Source organism: Panthera onca, chromosome E1 (genome assembly GCF_046562875.1).
Source record: "Panthera onca isolate mPanOnc1 chromosome E1, mPanOnc1 haplotype 2, whole genome shotgun sequence".
Classification (NCBI taxonomy): domain Eukaryota; kingdom Metazoa; phylum Chordata; class Mammalia; order Carnivora; family Felidae; genus Panthera; species Panthera onca.
In genome coordinates, this window is record NC_138352.1 from 23,977,275 (window position 1) to 23,997,487 (window position 20,213).

The window sequence follows — 20,213 nt, forward strand, 5'->3', positions numbered from 1 at the left end:
ACATAATAGTATTATTTATTTAACGGTTAATTTTGAGAGAGAGAGAGAGAGAGAGATGGGGGGGCAGGGGCAGAGAGAGAGGGAGACACAGAATCCGAAACAGGCTCCAGGCTCTGAGCTGACAGCACAGGGCTTGAACTCATGGGCCATGAGATCATGACCTGAGTTGAAGTCGGACGCTTAACTGACTGAGCCACCCAGGCACCCCGAGATTGCAATTCTTTTTTTTATATATATTTTTAATGTTTATCTATTTTTGATAGAGAGAGAGAGAGAGAGCCAGGGAGGGGCAGAGAGAGAAGAAGACACAGAATCTGAAGCAGGCTCCAGGCTCCGAGCTGTCAGTCCAGAGCCTGACGCAGGGCTCGAACCCACGAACCGCGAGATCAGGACTTGAGCTGAAGTTGGATGCTTAGCCAACTGAGCCGCCCAAGCGCCCCTAGTAATAATGGCATTATGGTCACCATAAGAACCAGGGAAACAATCACACTCCTTTAGGAATTTGGTCTCTAACTCATGGTTGGTTTTGCTTCTTAGTAGAACATGTTCCAGGGCTCATGGAGGAGTCAATGGCTCTTGGGTGTGGCCTGGAAAGTGGCTTGCCAGCTGGGGACACAGTCTACAGTTTTACGGTCCAGGAGCCACTGGTTCGTGTGGCTATTGAGAGCCCAAAATGTGGCTAGTCCAAAGAGAAATGTGCCATAACCATAAGGCAGTCCTCTAGATTTGAAGACGCGATACGACAATGATGTAAAATAAATCATGAATTCTTTTCATGTTGATTACATGCTGAAATGATCATACGTTAGCTCTATTGGCTTAAAGGAAAGATGTCGTTAATATGACGTTCCTCTCTTTCATTTTGCTTTCTTTAGATGGCTACAAGGAAGTCTTAAATTACATTTCTATTGGAGAATGCTGGGCTACACTCTATTTGTCCTGATAAGTGTGTGTTTAGCATTTTCAAAACACTTTCTTTGGGTTTCTGAGAGGGTAGGTGAGAAGAAATTCCTTTCTCCATTATTAAGGTAGAGAAACTGAGGATTGAAGTGATTTTCCCAAAAATGTTCTCAGTGTGACACGTGCCCCTGTGGGGGGAAAAAACTCACTTAGAACAGAAACCTTCATAACAAAAAGGTGGTAGCTTTCCTCATCTCCCACCATGTCACGTTCCACAGAGGCAAATACTATTTTTTTAATTTTTAAATGTTTACTTATTTTTGAGAGAGAGAGACAGACAGACAGATAGGCAGACAGAGCATGATCAGGGGAGGCACAGAGAGAGAGAAGGAGACAGAATATGAAGCAGGCTCCAGGCTCTGAGCTGTCAGCACAGAGCCTGACGCGGGGCTTGAACCCGTGAACCGCAAGATCGTGACCTGAGCTGAAGTTGGGACGCCTAACCAACTGAGCCACCAGGTGCCCCAGAGACAAATACTTTAAAAATTTTTTTTAATTTATTTTTATTTTTTGAGAGAGCGAGAGAGTGCGAGCGAGCGAGAGAATATGCACAAGTGAGCAGGGGAGGAGCAGAGAGAGAGAGAGAGGCATCCCAGGCAGGCCCCATGCTCAGTATGGAGCTGACGCAAGGCTGGATCTCATGACTGTGAGATCATGACCTGAGTGAAGTCAAGAATGGACGTTTAACCGATTGAGTCACCCAGGCGCCCACAAACACTTTTAATATGTATTTTAAGTGGTGTTATTAATTACTTCAGTGTTACCCACCTAACTCTTATCAACTGTGAACATTTGTGTTCAAGATTCCTTTCCGATGAAGCACGCTGCCTTCACCAGAACAACCTCTGGTCAAGGAAAGAGATAACAGCTTTCTGAGTCAATCATGTGTAAGCACAGTCTCTAGCTTACAACAAGAACTTAGGGTTGTTACCAGAAAGAAAGGAAAACAATTCCTGAGGAAGTAAAGAGTGTGTGGCTTTAGTCCTCTTTTTCCATAATTGGATCTTTATGGGCACAGTAGGTGCCCTAGTTTGCAGCACAAAACAATCAAAGTATGAATGTCCCTCTTTGTATCAGGATTCTGCCAACTTTTGAACCAAGGATTCTTCTTAGAACAAGATGTGGCCTCCCTAAAGTCTGGTATTAATTTACCACAGGTAAAGAGAACCAAAGACCACGTAGAGCCTAGAATATTAATTATGAGAAAATTTAACTCCAAGGTTGGCAAGCTTTATCTGTAAAGCGCCAGATAGTAAATGTTTTAGGCTTCTGAGAATCTGTGGTCTTTGTACAGCTACGCAACTCTGCCTGCTGTTGCAAAAAAAGCAGTCCTGAACAATACAGAAATGAATGGGCATGGTCGTGTTCCAATAAAACTTTACAAAAACAGGTGGAGGGCCAGCTTTGCCGAAGGGCTGCAGTTTGTCAACTCTTGGATTCCAGCTGGTTTCTAGCGGAAACTACATCCAAATCACAAAGAGCCAACACATTTGCACAAGAGGAGGAAATATATATTAACACTGAATAGTATTATCCATAAACAACAGTAAGACAGGACTACTTAGGGAGATCCATCATTGCGAGAAGATGCTTATGTTGATATTGAGGTAGCAGCCCCAGTGGGGGGGCATCACGGTAGGCTTACCTTAAAATGTTGGGTGGAGAAAGGAATGGAAAAGTAACCAGAGGAGGCTGTTAAGGCTGATGTTTTCCTCCTCCACAATGGAGAATACCTGTACCTTTTTCACAGTGAGGTTGGTAGAGGGAAATGATTAAGTCACTAGGGAAATGGAAGGACTTGGTATCACGAACAGGTAGAAAAGTTTGCCCAGACAGGAAGGAGCAATGCTTCCTACTTCAATGGAGGAATGAGAATTGAGTGGGTTCCTCAAGGACATTTGGTTTCTCCATTTTCCATTCTTTCATGAAATATTGATCTATGCCTTTCTCCTCCTGCATCACCTCCAGCCTTACATCATCGCTTAGTTGGATATTAGTAGGCCTTTCTTTCTTGAGGTGAAAGAACTTAGGCCAGCGATCTTCAGATTTACTCATGGGATGCGTCCAAAGAGAAGGCACCCAATATTATCTTCACTAGGACATCGGACTGGAGACAAGGAAGCATGTGTGTCCTAGACTGTATCACAGGGTTATGAGGCTGCTCTGTTACCAAGCCTGGGTTTTAGATTGAATTAAAAACCATCTCAATTTAAGAGGTCTCCTGGCAAAATGCTGGCCTACCATGTGAGTGGATGAGCATGAAATATGGCAGGCCACGGCTATCCTTCCTGAACGTCTGCAATCAAAGGATAAATGAATATGACCGATTTTCCTGAATAAAGCTGGGTTTGCGTTTAAGATAAATGGCCAGGCAAGGTGAGGTTCGATGATGAATGAATTGGGATTAGCATTGCAGGCGTGATGGAGAAAGGCTTTCTATTCCTGATACTTAAAATCATTACTCTTGGTTAACATCTGCCACAATTAATCACTCCACCCCCCGTGTTTGCTCAGAGTACTTTGTTTGGATCTCAATTGAAGCCCTGATTTTAGTCTACCTTCTATCATCCATAGATGTATAAAAGCCTGTCTTGCCAGTGGGCTGTGATTCCCTTGAGAGCAGGCACTGTTTTAGCTAATTTTGTAGCAGAGTGTGAACTCCGGAATGTCTATCGAGCAATGGTTTGGGGGATGCAATCTTAGGCAAGACAATGGAAGAGTCTGTGGGCTGGGCTTGCAATGCATTTTTGCTTAGACTTTTAGGTAGCTTTAAGTGGTGGCTGATGGAAGAATATTAAATCTCTGGTAAGCCACCCTTGGGCACCAAAAGACTCCCTAAAATACTGTGTACCAATGTGGTTGAGTTGAACGTGTTGATATTTTACCTGAATTTCTTTAAAAGTTAAGGGCACAAAGGAAATGCTTTTCACGCAGCCCATCTTTCTCATAGAGACGGCTGCTTCACATCCCTGGAAGGCATATTTTGGTGACTTCTAATGACCATGTCCTTCTAAGACCAGCGGATTCTGTTTAGAAGTGCCTGCCTTTGGTGTTGCTGAGGCCGGGTATATAATCTAGCGCTGGGAGCTCAGACATAACTGAGTCACTCAGCACAATAGCGAGAAGAGGCCTGAGGGGGAAAGAGTGACAGCTTGAGGAAAGCCAACTGGAGCCAGGCAGGATGAGGAAATACGGAGAAAGGCAGAAGGGAAGACTTCCAACCCCCTTACCATACACACACACACACACACACACACACACACACACGCACCCCTTCTCTGGTGGCACAGTTGAAAATGGATTTTGGAGAGCAGAAATATCTAAAGGGCATTTAAATCTGTACCCTGAGAAGTTCATGCTTCAGGCGTGGTGACCTGAACAACAAAGATTTGTGTCCCCCAGTGTGAAAGGGTAGAGTTGATCCTACCCAGCCAGAGGCTCCATTTCCCAGCCTCCTTGCATGGGGGGGGGGGTCCATATGGTTAGTTCTTGCCAATAAAATGTGAGTGAACCGAGGTGTGACCTTTTGGATTGAGATTTTCACCATCTTAATACTGGGTGTTCTAGGTCAAGGGTTAGCAATGTTTTTTTTTTTTTTGTAAAGGGCAGATAATAAATATCAGTAGGGTTTTCAGGCTACTCAGCCTCCATTGCAAGTCCTCGGCTCTGCCAATTTAGCAAAAATCAGCCATAGAAAATATGTACACAAACAAGTGTGTCTGTGTCCCAGTGAAACTTGACTTATGGACGTTGCAACTAAATTTTGTGTAATTTTCACTCGTCCCAAACTGGTCGTCTTCTTTTGACAGTAGCTATCTAGGTTACACCATAGCCTGTGGTCGTTGCTTTCTCTGAGTCGGTATCGATTCCTTTCTTCCTCTTTCAAAGGGGGACACTTCCCATTGGAAAAGTGGATCTCTCTGTCTCTCTGTCTCTGTCTTGTGCACACCTTTAATCTCTTGCCTCCTGCCTTCAAGGATGCTATCATCTTTTCCTATCCTTTAACGTGAAAGCAGAAAGAAAATCCGTTTCATTAAGCCCTACTGACTTCTCAAGCTTCTGACTTCTCTGCCTTTCTCTTTGTAAATAGCCTTCATATTTCAGAGCAATTTTAGGTTTGCAGCAAAATTGGGCAGAAGGCACAGAGATTTCCTATATACCCTCTTTCCCCACAGCCTCCCCCATTATCAGCATCCCCCACCCATGCGGTACATTTGTTATGATTGATGGACTTACACTGAGACATCATGATCATCCAGAGTCCATAGTTTACATTAGGGCTCACTCTTGGGGGTGTAAATTCTATGGGTTTAGACAAATATAGCCATCGTTATAATATTAGGCAGAGTATTTTCACTGCCCTAAAAATCCTCTGTGCTCTACATACTCACTCCTCCTTTCCCTCTAACCCTTGGGAACTACTGGTCTTTTTACTCTCTCCATAGGTTTGCCTTTTCCAGAATGTCAGATCTTCAGAATCACTCAGTATGCAGTCTTTTCAGATTGGCTTTCTGTACTTAGTGATACGCATTTAACTTTCGTCCCCGTCTTTTCATGGTTTGATAGCTCATTTCTTTTCGGTGTTGAGAGTGCACTAGGATGTCATGATGGACCGCAGTTTAATCCATGTACCCACTGGAGAACATCTTGTTGCTGTGACTTTTCTTTTCAACCGCTAAGATATTGAGCCGATGCTTGACCTACAGCCTTTTTTCCTCATTCATTACTGTTATCTTTTGCAGTCAAGTATCAGTCCTATTCACACTATACTAACAGCTCTTGGGGGCACCGATGATTTCTAGGTGGGCCAATCAGTGGTCTTGTCTAAGTCTTTATCCATCCTAACGACCGCTGTCTTTGGCACTTTAGAACCCTAAGTGTCGTAGGTGTGGAAACGCTCCCCCTTGTTATGTATCACCTCGGAGCCTGCATGAAATTATTCATTAGCCATTGGTTCTTGGTACTTACAGTAAAGGAAAGCTAGACCATACGTGAACTTGAGTGTTGGTTCAGGCAAGAGAGAGGCCTGTGCCTTTTGCTAGAGATGTCATCCAGGGTGCACATGTGTGTTGTCATGAATTAAAACGATCAAGACACTTAGTCCCCCCTGACAAAGCCAACTGCTTCAGCGAGTAGAAAAAAAAATGGATGAAAACAGGAGAAATGCCTGAAATACAAGAAAAAGGAACAAAGTACTTTTTAATATAGTTTGGTTATAGTATTTACATAGCATCATATTGAATCAAATGTAAAGTCACCAACGGTCGCCATTTTTGACCTACAGCCACATATCTTTACACAATGTATAGTCAGGATTCACTCTTTACGGACACTGATGAGTGAACACTGGAATGAGAATAAACCTACCAGAGTGACCTGGTTGTGTTTTTCTGTTTCACAGATGAGTAAAAAAGGACGGAGATCATACACCTGTGATATACATCTACTCCCAGAACCTGGGTCTTCTGCTTGGACCCTCCCCTTCTCGAATTGCCTAGACCATTGAGCTATAAATTCCACACTTCTTTTTTAGGTAAGGCTTTAAAAAAAACTGAGCTATTTTCATACTCTACTGAAAACTGTTTGACCCTGAGCGGTTTACGAGTGAGATTTTCAACACTGAAATATTCCATCCACAACTCCCCAAATCCAAGGATTCTCCCAGATACTTGGAGCTTTGCTCATGTTTTCAAGCCAAGCTCATGCAAGCACAGATCAATTCCAGCCTCCAGTTTGCAGAACGATCTCCTGCATCTTCTCTGCTACCCAGTTGAAAGTTTCTTGACTCAGTTCCAAGGAATCCTTTCCACCTCCGTTTTATTAAAATTCATTTTATTGTATTACAACCTTTCAAGAAGACATGTACTGCAACAGGAAAATAAATAGAGCCAATCTCTTTTGTATCATCAAAGTCCTTACATGATGAAGATATGAAATACCAGTTTCTTTTTTTTTTCCTGTTCATCATCATGTGGGAGGATTATTGAGGCTAATTGAAGCCTGTTACATTTTTCTGCTATTGATGTGGATTTTAGCTGAAGTGGAATGAAACATATCGTCTATGAAGGGAGATTACTTTTACAAATTAAACCAATGTATCTTACTGAGTTCTATTTCCAGAAATGTGACCTTATTACACTTCATAATTTAAAATGAGAGCAATAAAGACATACTAGGCAACATGACTTCTAATAATGCCTGCTGGATTTGAATTAAGTTTGGTCTTGACCATTAAAACATCACAAGGTACCCTGTGGGGACTGTGATGAAAAGCTCCCCATTGGATCAGTTGTTCCTGGCCATCCCAGACAAGATAGCATCCTTCCTCTGTTCTTAGTAAATAAAACGCTCTTGAGTATTTTTGTTGTTGCTACAAGAAGAGGAAAATCCGATTCTCTGTAGAGCTGCCTGCAAGGTGAGAAAGAAAAGGAAGGAAGAGTGGGGGAAGGAAAGAAAGGCAGGCATATAGCTTCTGGGCCTTTTGGCTAAGATCAAGTGTGGAAAGAAAGGCAGGCAGGCTTATAATCCAGATTTATTTTGAAGAGGGGAAACTGGTGGGAAAACAGGGGAGAAAAGGAACCCAAAGGACAGGGTGTAGGGAGCCTGGTGTCGGGGAAGGACAGCTGGCAGAAGGGGCCACATTGGAACAGGAAGACTGTCCTGATGCGCTGGGCTGGGGGAGGGACGAGTTCTAGAAAAATACATTGGAAGTTTCTAGAGCATCGGGAGAGGGGCTGAGGCTAGGACGGAGGAGACACAGGTGGGGTAAATTAAAAGACTTGATTGCAAAAAAATAAATAAATAACAGTAAGGTTGTTCAAATATGCCAGGTGAGCAAGAAAGTGCAAAACTCTGAAGCCCTTAGTTCTCCTGAAATGGCTTCCCCATCATCACATGATAGTATTCAAGAACCGGTCCCTTCAGGACATCCGATCTCAGATGGTTGTGATATGCACACAAAGCTACAGAGGGGTGTAGACAGGGGACTTTAAGAAGAAAATACTGACTGCAAGTCAAGTCTGTCATTTAGCGCCTCACTGGTTATGTCTCTGGGACATTTTCTGTCCCTGTGTGGTCTCCTGTCGTAGGGGTAGTGAAAATGCCTTTAATCCTCTGTGTCTAGCTGGCCTTGACCCCAGCCAGAGTAAATTGCGGACACTCTACATCCCCTTGTCCAGTCTCAAACTACCCCACTCACTAAGGCCTGTTTCCCTTAAGAGCAGACAAAATCTAGAGCTGGGACACAGCGGTGTGGCCAAGTCACAGATTGCCCACATTCTTCCCCTGCTTACCGGGCATATCAGTTCAAGCAAGTTTTTTAAACCATTCTCCATCCGTAAAATATGAATATCAATACTTCCTATTTTGCAGGGATGTTGTGAGAATTAGATAAAACCTATAGAGAATACGCCAAGCTCTAGGACTGACAAAGAGTCGATACTCATTGATTACTAGTAGGTATTACCACGGCTGCTAATACTTCTTACTGCTACTGCTACGATTTCTGTGCTTATTATTAAACCACTCACCCAGCATCTTTCCCCTGGGTATTGCCCCCTTCTCTACCATTTATCTGGTTGCGGTTGGAGTAACCATGTCTATACAATGGTACTTGTCTTCTCTATCCACTTCTACCCCTCTATCCACTTCTATCCACTGTAGTTCACGTTCCAGGAACTGTGGGTTGATAATCAAAACTCAATCAGTGGGTCCCTTCTAAATAAAATTTAATTTGAGAACAAATGACAGTCAACTCAGACTTTTCGACACGGCTGAACCCATAGCGTGTAAAAGATGGGTGATGTCATGGGCTATTTTCTGTCATGTGGAAAACTGAGGGATGTGGACCATAGTAGCACTTCTTTAATCTTTATTGAGCAGCAGAATTACTATAAGGGCTTGTAAAAATACACATTGCTGAGCCCTAACCCTGTTTCTGATTCTGGGGCCGGGTCTGAGAATATGCGTTTGTAACAAGCTCTGCGGTAATGTTGATTCTGTTGGTCTGCGCACCACACTTTGGGAACTACTTGTATATAAGAAGAGAGAAGAATAACACCAAAATGTGGAACAAATCAAAGATAGATAGGGAGGTAGATAGATAGATAGATAGATAGATAGGACATATATATTGTTCTGGCTTCTCCAGAGATTCAATATCTTCCTAAATTTCAGATGCCTCCATCATTTGATTTCATGAAATACTCCAAGATCATTTTAATAATGCCCCTTTCTTGCCTAACTGAACTGGTTTGGTGTTTTTGGCACGCCAAAAGATGATTCAAGAGTTTTGGGTGGGCAATACAGTCTTCTGTACTTAAAAAGCCAATTCTTCATATTTCATCTCAAACTTTCAGATAGCGTCTATATTCGTACTCTGTACAGAAGAGAAGGAGTTTACTCTTCAGAATACAATGAGGACTTCAAAATGAGGCTGAAGGGCTCTCCCTCCAGGAAGACAGCATCGCTAAGGCCCGTGATGTCCGCGTAATTCTGTATGTAGCCAGAGCAGAGAACCACTGGTTTCGCCCAGGGAGAAAAGGGACTCAGGCACTTCCAACCACTGCCTGTGTTTGCAGGACCTCACTGCAGCCTTGTGCATGAAACGAGCCTGAACTTGGGCAGTAAGACAGATTCAGATTTGAGCCCCAGTTTTGCCATTGCCAGCTGGGTGATCTTGGAGAAGTTCTTCAGCGTTTCTGATCTTCGGTTAACTCCTCTGTTGGACGGATGAAATAACAGAATCACTCTACAGGGTTAGAGTGCCACTGACTGATAAACTGTGGGAAGGACCCCCGTAGTTTTGGAGCATTTGTGGAAGGGGAGTAAGCAGCATTATCATCACTTTTGGGAGGCGGGGGAGGGAGGCCAAGAGGACCCACGTTTAGCATAAGAGAGAACGCAGAAAGCATAATTGTGTGGCCAGCGATGAGTCCAGAGGGTTGATCTGGGCTCTTTCCTTGTCCTTCCATATCCCTAACCATATCAAACTCTCCTGCTGGGAGAAGCAGAGTCTTAACCTTTCCTTATAATTCTGATCATACCACCAAAGTCTTGTCTTCTGTCTGCTCCTTTCTTTCCATCCAATGACTCTAATTCCTGATCGGAGGACAGAGTGACCAAAACATTTCCTGCCTGGGAAAGTCAAGTCTCCTCTAGAGAAAGCCCCAGAACCCCCTCACCTGCTTGTCAGGTCCCTGACACAGACACTTCTGAGACACGGCTGGTGAACAGACAGCAGCGGGACCCCAGTCAGGAGTAACCCCCTGACTGTGTCACCAATTTTCACACCATCATGGGAGGTCTCCTGAGCCTAATTGGCTGGGCCACACCAGCTGAGACCTACCAGGTGTAACGCTAATGCCATTAGGCTGATGTTGAAAGAATAAACATGTCAGAACCTTGGCATCCTGATATGTGCTGCCTCCTTTTATGCAGGAACCCTGCGAGGCTGTGCCTAAGCAGTGATGTCTTGGTATCCACATCTCCGGAATCCCTCCGTGCCCTCAAAGCTGCAGCATGCCCTCTCTAATATTGTTATTGGGGGCAAATCTTCATTTGCTCAGAGTAGATCTGATTTTGGAAAATAGCTGAGAGCTATTCATTCCCAAGCCCGGCGACAAGGAGAGTGATCAAGCAGGGTAATAGCACTTTGGGTAATAAACAAGTGTGACTTTGAGATTGATTTTGTTGGGCATGGATCATAAACCGATTCTGAGAGAAGTCAGAAATGCAGTTGTATGAGCTTTCCCAAATAGGCTGCCTCCCTAAGTGAACGAGGAGTGAACTCATAAACGCTGAGTTCCTACTGGGTAACAGACGCTTTCCATACACAGTCTTTAAATATATAATCTCACAATTATGCCGTATGATCAACATTTGCAAAAGAGGGAACAGACTCCCAGCTCAATCACCTATCCAGCGTCACAGAGGTAACAAACGGCAGCGTCCAGATCAGACTTTAAACTACCTGACTGCGAATACTCATGCTCAGGGACTTACCCAGGGAGCTTTGTGACCGACTCCCTTCTCAGCCTCCTCATTTTCTCCCCATTCTCTTCAGCTCTCTCTCCTCTGACCCTCAGCTTCCTGCCCGGCACCCTCCACCTTCTCAGGGTAATTTGCCTAAAAGATAAAGCCTTCCAATAAGCCCTACCCAGGTCTACAATGGCAAGACGTGGCAATTACCCCCAGCTTTTCTCATAAATCACCCCAAGCAAAAAACAAAACAAAACAAAACAAAACAACAACAACCAAAAAACAAGGACGGTCAAAAAAACTCTGCCCTGGATGTAACCGGGAGACATCAGTACCCTAAAATGACAATACAATTGTGTCTGGTTATTTGTGGTAGTTCTGTTCTGTAAAGTCACCGAGGACACCAAATTAGTGGGTACTGAACCAATGCTTCCAAGGGAAACACAGGGTTAGGGTCCTGTAAGCCCCTGGTCACTACATTTTCAACAATCAATCCATACTTAACCTTGTCTTTTGTGTGTTTCTGTTTAAAAACTCCTTACTTGGTATATATTGCTGATTCATTAACATTGAACTCATGGCCAGATCATGCCTGATCAAAGCTTCTCCAGCTCACGTAGTCTCTCCATAAGGCACAGCACAGCCTTCTTGTATTTAGGAACACGGGACGCCACTTTAGCACTGTGTTTGGGGCCATTTTAAACAGCAAAGTCATCAACAACCAGCTCCAAAATGCAAATAACGTGGCACTAAAAGGGATACTTGTTTATAGTCTGAAAGCTGAGCTAAGAAAACAGAGTGTCACCTTGTTTGACCTCAGCCGGGACTGTGTGTGTTGAGTGAATTCATGCTCGTCACTCTAAGCATGTCCCTGGATGACCACAAAAGTGCCACAGGTCTCGATTCGGGGGTTACACATGAATTTTAGTGAAAGGGAAAATTCACAAACACAGAATCTGTGAATGGTGAGTATCCACTGGATGTAAGAAAGTGAAATGAAGATCTGACTCTGGAGAAGAGGCAGAGAGGGTACTCAAGGCTACATATCTCATCTCCAGTGAAGCTGGCAGAGCACTTTTCCAATGGAAATGGGAGTGGTGGGGAAACCATTTGGAAAAATGGAGGTAAGTGAGCAGGTTGGTAGGGGAAGTTTCTCTCAACTTGATCTGGCACCCTGTAGAAATGAGGAAGGTGGGGCGGGGTGAGGAATCACATAGGCAAGCCATTCTGCAGGGAGTGGAATGAAGGAGAAAGACATCTGTACTACCCACAGCACATTCACCGCCAACCCTGCATGGTCGGGGGGAAGTACTTACTAGAAGAGCCTGCTCACATTTAACACCTATTATCATGATGGGGTGCCTGGGTGGCTCAGTCGGTTCAATGTCCGACCTTGGCTCAGGTCATGATCTCATAGTTTGTGGTTTTGAGCCCTGCGTCGGGCTCTGTGCTGACAGCTCAGAGCCTGGAGCCTGCAGCTGATTCTGTGTCTCCCTCTCTCTCTCTGCCCCTCCCCTGCTCACACTCTGTCTCTCTCTCTCTCTCTCTCTCTCAAAAATAAATAAACATTAAACAATTTTTTAAAAAATAAAACCTATTATCATGAAGAGAATTTCTGCAAGCCTGGAGCATTATCCTCCCTCCCCACCTCCTACAAATCGCAGGGCCAGGAAGGATTCCACCTGCTCAACGATGAGTAGAAAAAAAGAACAAACAAGAAAGACAAATGAAAGATGAGGAACATTCACCAACAAAATGTTGCCATGGGGCTGAGGAAAATTAATCAAGCATATCATTCAATAAGAACCCTAATGAAACAGTCACCTTTATTAGATAAAAACACAAAGCATACATACAAGGGCTCAGGAAGGATAAGTGATGTGATAGAAAGAAATAAAACATGAGTTGGAAATTATTAGGGGAAAAGAATGAAAGAAAACTAAATCCACAAAGGCCACACATTAAGAGTCGCACGTGGGGGAATAAACGCCATCACAAACATGGTAAGGGATGTGGACAACAGAAGCAAGGAAAGGAAGGACAATGACATGGAATAAGCAGAGTTTAAAAGAATGGAAGAGGTGAGAATAGACAAGAAAGATACAAATGTTATACTTTAAAAATAATTGGTATTTCCAAAAGAAGATGGGGAAGAAGAAGGAGAAGAAGGAGAAGGAGAAGAAGGAGAAGGAGAAGGAGAAGGAGAAAAAGAAGGTGAAGGAGAAGGAGAAGAAGAAAAACTATCAGAGGATAAACCTCAGCTAACTAGAAATAAATGGGGGAAAAAGACTAATGAAATTGTAGGGCTAAGATTAAAATAACAGTGGATAATGGTTCAGAATAAAAAGTAATTCAAACTCTAAATGTGGTAAATGAAATCACCAACAAAAATTTGAAGGAAAAGGCAGACAGAAGCTCAAAAATACCACTGTAGCCATGGAGGGTGAGGCAAGACATCATTTAAAGATGGAATATCGGGGCTCCTGGGTGGCTCAGTCAGTTAAACAACTGACTCTTGATTTTGGCTCAGGTCATGATCTCACAGTTCGGGAGTTCGAGCCCCACATCAGGCTCTGTGCTGACAATGGGATTCTCTCCCTCTCCCTCTCTCTCTGCCCCTCCTATGCTCTCTCTTTCTCTCTCTCTCTCTCTCTCTCTCTCTATCTCTCTCTCTCTCAAAGTAAGTAAAATAAGCTTAAGCTTTTTTTAAAAAAGATGGAATATTGAGTCATGAAATTATAAGTACACTTAACAGCTATAAGATAAACACTGAAAAATAGTAGTCAACTAAAACTGGGTTGTTGAAGCTAAGGGGAAAACGTGGAGATATTGTAGCATACCAATTTTGGGGTTTTTTTGTAGATATTTAAACGTTTACATAGATATTTAAATGCCATACATAAATGTATAATATGCATCTTTACGTTTACAAAACGAATTCTTTTTTTTTTTTTAATTTTTTTTTAACGTTTATTTATTTTTGAGACAGAGAGAGACAGAGCATGAACGGGGGAGGGGCAGAGAGAGAGGGAGACACAGAACCAGAAGCAGGCTCCAGGCTCCGAGCCATCAGCCCAGAGCCCGACGCAGGGCTCGAACTCACGGACTCACAGACGGTGAGATCGTGACCTGAGCTGAAGTCGGACGCCCAACCGACTGAGCCACCCAGGCTCCCCTACAAAACGAATTCTTGAAGTATAACATTTCCAAATTATCAAAACACACTCCAGATGCCAAGAAAATTCAATGACAGACACAGATTTTAAAAAACACCCACACAAGAGATCAAGAAAAACACAGGACTTAACATAAAATGTATTATGGAACTACAAAAACATTATTTGTTGTGATATAAATGGCCACCGCTCACTCTTTAAAAGAAAAGAGGCTCGGGGCGCCTGGGTGGCTCAGTCAGTTAAGCATCTGACTTCGACTCAGGTCACGATCTCGAGGTCAGTGAGCCCGAGCCCCGCGTCAGGCTCTGGGTTGACTGCTCAGAGCCTGGAGCCTGCTTCCGATTCTGTGCCTCCCTCTCTCGCTGCCCCTCCCCTGTTCATGCTCTGTCTCTCTCTGTCTCAAAAAGAAATAAACGTTAAAAAAAAAAGAGAGGCTCAATCACAGAGGAAAACCCCAGGTTTTTTTTTTTTTTAATTTTGTTTTTTAACGCTTATTTATTTTTGAGAGAGAGACAGACTGTGAGCAGGGGAGGGGCAGAGAGAGAGGAAGAGAGAAAATCCCAAGCAGGCTTTGTCCTGTTAGTGCAGAGCCTGATGTGGGGCTCAATCCCATACACCATGAGATCATGACCTGAGCTGAGATCAGGAGTCCTAGGTTTAAACGGACTGAGCCACCCAGGAATCCCTAAAACCCCAGTTTTACTGTGTGAATAGATGAATCTAACTCAAAATGACCAAGAAAGGTTGAATATACAAAGACAGGCAAATAAAAACCGAAACAAAAAATTGGTCAGGATCTTAAGAGATAAAATTACATTCCAGGTAAAAAGACATCAATGAATCAAAGAAGAGCATTTGAAAAGAATAAGTTTGAAGCCCTAAAAGTTATTGACTATTTGCCAAATAACAGCATTATTACTGTTATTATGTATTATTATCATATCATAAAGGAAATGAACAGGAAATACCTAGATACGTAGACACAATCATAGGGGCTTGACTTTACTCCTCTGGTCCACAAAAGAGCAAGTAAATTTGAAAAAAATTATTTAAAAAGGTGACAGGGGCTCCTGGGTGGCTCAGCGGGTTAAGCATCTGATTTCCTCTCAGGTCACGATCTCGTGGTCTGGTCTGTGGGTTCAAGCCCCACGTTGGGGTCTGTGCTGACAGTTCGGAGCCTGGAGCCTGCTTTAGATTCTGTGTCTCCCTCTCTCTTTCTCTCTGTCCCTCTGCTGCTCACGCTCTGTCTCCCTCTCAAAAATAAATAAACATTAAAAAAAAAAAAAGTGCTCTCCAACTATGCTGATAGGGACTCCACTTCCATGATTTATCATTGAAAGTAAGAAGCAAAGTGTCAAAAAGAAAACTCTAGGTCTAGTGTGGTACTATTTATGCCCACCAAAATAATACATGTGCATATAGATATACATGTACAACCGTAAGCTTGTGTCGCACCCACCTTTCGAGAAGGACGTTAACAGCAGTTTGCATTTAGGCACGCGGACAGGAAAGCGGTGATAGGTGGGTCCAGTATGAAACGGGTAGGAGAGGGCCCTGACTCAGAAATCACACATTGCTGTTTACATTCCCGCTCTGCTGCTGGTCAACTCTGCGACTGTGAGCTCACAAAAACATTTACCTCTTTTGCAACGATTTGTACGAGGACCAGAGGTGATACAGTTTACAATGGCAGACATGGAGTAGGAGCTTCATAAATGGTAGGTGTTGTTATGGACACATTTTAATATATTTTTTTAATGTTTATTTATTTTTGAGAGAGAGAGAGACAGAGTGCAAGTGGGGGGAGGGGCAGGGAGAGAGGGAGGCACAGAATCCAAACAGGCTCCAGGCTCTGAGCTGTTAGCACAGAGCCCCACGCAGGGGTCGAACTCACGGACGAGATCATGACCTGAGCCGAAGTCGGACACTTAACCGACGGAGCCACCCGGGGGGCCCCTGGGCACATTTTAAAAGAACTCCATTCAGCCACGGATAAGGCCAGCTTTAGGAGGCCTTAAAACAGTTCAAGACCCAGGAAAAGCCAATGTTTCCATTCGAGGCTGAAGGCAGGAAAGAGCTGATGTCTCAGTTTGAAGGTAGTCAAGCAGGGGGAATTCTCTTACTCGGGGGACAGTCAGACTTTTTGTTCTGCTGAGGCCGTCAACTGATTTTTCCAGGCCCACCTGCCATTGGGAAGAACGATTGTTTTACTGAGCCTACTGATTCAAATGTTAATCCCATGCAAAAACACTCTCAGGGAAATACCCAGAATAATGTTTGACCAAATATCAAGGTATTTGACCAATACCTTGTTTGACCAAACAAGGTAGCTGTGGGCCAGGTAACCTGACACATAAAATTAACCATCCCACAAGGATATGGGGGTGAATAGGGAGTCACCTTGAAAAAACTAGCAAGTGTCCCTGAGAGTCTGCAATAGGTGCGAAGGCAGTTACTAGAGAACAGATTGACCCGGATCCTAACGGTACAGAACTGCAAAGTAGCCAAAGGAGAATTTACCTGGTGCTATCGATGGTGGGCGGAGGGTGGTGGTGGGGGGAGGTGAACATGAGGTCATATTCATATGGAAGCCTTGTAAACTTGGAGTAGCATGAGAGAGGCTTGCACAGCCAATAAGGATTTAGAATGAAGGCATTATCGTCTCCATTCATCTTTTGTCCAAGCCGAACTGGATGTCACTGTGGAGCCAGTGAAGGTTAAGGGATTTGTGAAATCTGTGCAGATGTTTCTGAACGAGAAGTTCTGCTCTTCTGAATGCTGAGTGTGAGATGTCAAAGAAGTCCAGTGTGGTTCTCTTGCTATGTTAGCGTCGATCGCCCCGCCCCCAGTCCCAGGAGGAGAGCAGGGCCATCAAGAGACAGGGAGTTCCCTTCAGGCTCCACTGGCCCCGTTCTTCCAGGGAGCTCCGCCCAGGGGCTGAAGTTATAAATTTAGTAGTAATTTGGCCTTATGATAATAACATGTAAAACCGTGGAACTGAATGAGACCACATAGGGCAGTGGTTCTCAGCTCTGAGTGCACGTAAGGGTCACCTGGGAAGCTTTTACAACCTGCCAAAGCCAGGGGGCACCTGGGTGGCTCAGTCGGTTGGGCATCTGACTCTTGATTTTGGCTCAGGTCATGATCCGACCACAACACAAAGAATATAATTGCTACTTTCTGTCAACTTTTTATGCTAGGTTAAAGTGTCTGCTGCTGATGTGACTTTATTCCCACAGGCCTCCTTTAATATACTGTGGTTAAAGTATGTGGTCACATACTGGTTAGAATTAACACAAATTTCATGTTAATTATTGACTGTGAAGAGCAGCTTCTTGTTTTTCTACTAACACCATTGTCAACCCGGAAACCTTGATTAGCCAACCTTGAAAAAACTGCTTCTAGAAGTTGGCAGGCAGCACAGCTTAAATTCCCAAGGGTGATTTCTCCTCTCCTTCACGTATGCCCCTGAGACGCACCCCTCTTGCCATCTTCGTTTCTCGGTTCTCACTTCTCCACCTTGGTTCGTCTCCCCTGTGAAATTCCCGACTCCCAAAAAACTGACCCTGTATCCTCTGAAGAGAAGACTCCTACAAAACTTGACTTAAATGCTCCTGATTCCCCTCCACCCAACTGTATTTCAGTTCTTGAAATAACACTGAACCTTTGAATTCCCCCCCTCACTCATTATTATACCTGGGAGTTAGTCTATAGAAAAATACCCTATTTCTGTTGAATCCCTTACCTGGTCCAGTATGGAAGCCCAAGATGATTGACTCTTGGTCCAAAATTCTTCATAGCCAAGGACACTACATGAACCAATATATGTTCTCATGTCAAAGATGAATAAGCTTTTCAAAATGCAAATCTGATCAGCTCCCTGTGTTGCTTAGAGCCCTGCGGTGATTATCCATCGTTCTTGGAATAAAGACAGTCTTCTTCAAGAGGACCTACAAGAGGTCCTACAAGGACCCTCCTGTGCTCTGGTCACGAATCTCTCCATGCCACTCTGAAAACCATTTGTATTGCCCTTATTTTTAGTTTCTTGAGCAAGCCATTCATTCTTCCACCTTAAAGCTTTGTTCTCTTCTCAGGGGACTTTGCTGACATCTGCGTTTGCCTGGTTAGCTATGTGTCATACTTCAGATCTTCACGTAATTGCCCTTTCTTCAAGGAAGCTTCCTCTACTCCAGAGAAAGTTGGGTCTTCCTATTATATGTTCCCATGGTGCCATGTGATTCTCTGTTGCAGTCCGTACTCATGATGGAAGTTTCATACGTATTTTTGTGCTTATTTGATTAATGTCTATCTGCCTACTAGACAGTAGTAAAATTCATGAGAACCAGGATGGCATCTGGTGATAGATGTGTCTATCATCCAGTACAGGGTCCAAATGTTTGTTGAATGAATGAATGAACAAATGAATGGCTAAAATTGAGCATCACAGCCTACAAAAGCTAAAGATGGGTAGTTAAGGAACGAATCTCACGGTGGTGATATAAGGAAAGCAGGGAGCAGAGACAATCTCATCAAAACCTTCTCTTTTTAAAAATAATTTTTAAATTTTATTTATTTTGAGAGAAGGGGGGGTAGGGGAGGGAAAGAGAGAGAGAAGGAAAGGAAGAATCCCAAGCAGGCTTCACACTGTCAGCGCAGAGCCCAATGGGCGCCTTGTACTTACGAACCATGAGATCATGACCTGAGCTGAAATCAAGAGCTGGGCGCTCAACCGACTGAGCCACCCAGGTGCCCCTCATCAGAACCTCCTTAATGTGAGTGTGTAGAAAGGCTTCAGAGAATCCATTCATCTACCATAACTGTATGTAAAGTTATGTTCAGACATCTATTTCGATTGTATTCACTAAATAGTCACTTGGGTGCTGACTTTCCCAATAGATGAAAAACCATTACTCAAATCCAATTTCTAAACAAGGACTAGACAAATGGTCAAGAGGGAAGGCTGGTCTCTGGAATCTTTGGCTGGTGTCCTACCCATTGTCCTTCTACCAAACAATGGTAATAATAATCCATCGGAAACACCTATTTTGGGTGCCTTGTGATCCACTGGAAGATCCACTAACCAAAGTTAATTAACACCTTTAAACTGCAGGCCGTTGGGGCATCAGATAAAGTGAGAGTTAGCTAGTTGTCCTTCCTTGTCCCCCAGGCTCGCCGCCTCTCCTCGACTCCTTACTGGCCAGTAGCTCTGAAGGCAGCGCACAGCCTAGGGCTTTTCACCAGCCGTTGGCCTCTTGTCCCTAACTAATGAAGCCTCAAGCCCTTGTTGGGCCTTGTTTCTACAAGGCCGGACACCTTCTTTTAACAGGACGTACTTGAAAAACAAGATATTTTCCTTTGTACTAGAAACAAATGGTGATTAATGTCCTCATTGTAATTAATCTGTGGTGACAGATGAGTAGTATAGCAGCAGCTCTTTGGCTGCTGTGGGAGCGTTCCTTGATAGGACAGCTGGTGAGAGAGGACACCAAATTCAATTTGTTTCTCATTTGCATACATATGACAACCATCTGTGCTAACAGCAGTGTGATGTCTCCATTAGGCCCTGTGCTAGCACACAGCCTTCCCGGGCTCCCATCAGACCTGGGCGAGGGGGAGCTCAGAGCATAAATATTTGCAGAGGAAGAGCGGTGGGCCTGATGGAACACACCGGATCATGTCCCCTTCCGACGGAGGCTCAGCACTGAACACGGGCTGAGATCCCCGTCACCGGTAGGAGGGCGATCTTCTTTTGAGGATTCTTGCTCCTTTCATCAAAAAGCCTCTACCCTCTCTGTCTCAAAGATCCAGTCGAACTACTCCTGGTCTATTCCCGACTGTCTGGTTGCTCAAACCAGCTTCACTTTGGTGCAGACCTTTTCATTTTTGTAACTGGCCCATTTATGGTAAACAAATATTCATGGAGTATCTGCAAAGTGGGGGCAACTATTCCAGGGATTCACAGGAGACAAGAGGATTTTGCTTTATGGGGTTTACATGCAGAGGTGGTCCCTGGCACTAAACAAATGAGTAAGACAAGGGTCATGTAGTGTTACATTGTAAGCAGAGAATCGGAACCGGGTGCCAGGTGGTGCGGAAGAG

General features: G+C 43.9%; 1 long non-coding RNA gene across 1 annotated transcript in view; it reads right to left on the reverse strand.

Annotated features, from left to right (window-relative positions):
* Nucleotides 1–289: 289 nt before the first annotated feature.
* The window catches only part of LOC132688293 (uncharacterized), a 228,654-nt gene continuing 208,730 nt past the window's right edge, over nt 290–20,213 (reverse strand). Inside the window, exon 8 of the long non-coding RNA XR_013552092.2 lies at nt 290–6,127. This is a non-coding gene — a long non-coding RNA (uncharacterized LOC132688293). The remainder of the gene's footprint in view (nt 6,128–20,213) is intronic.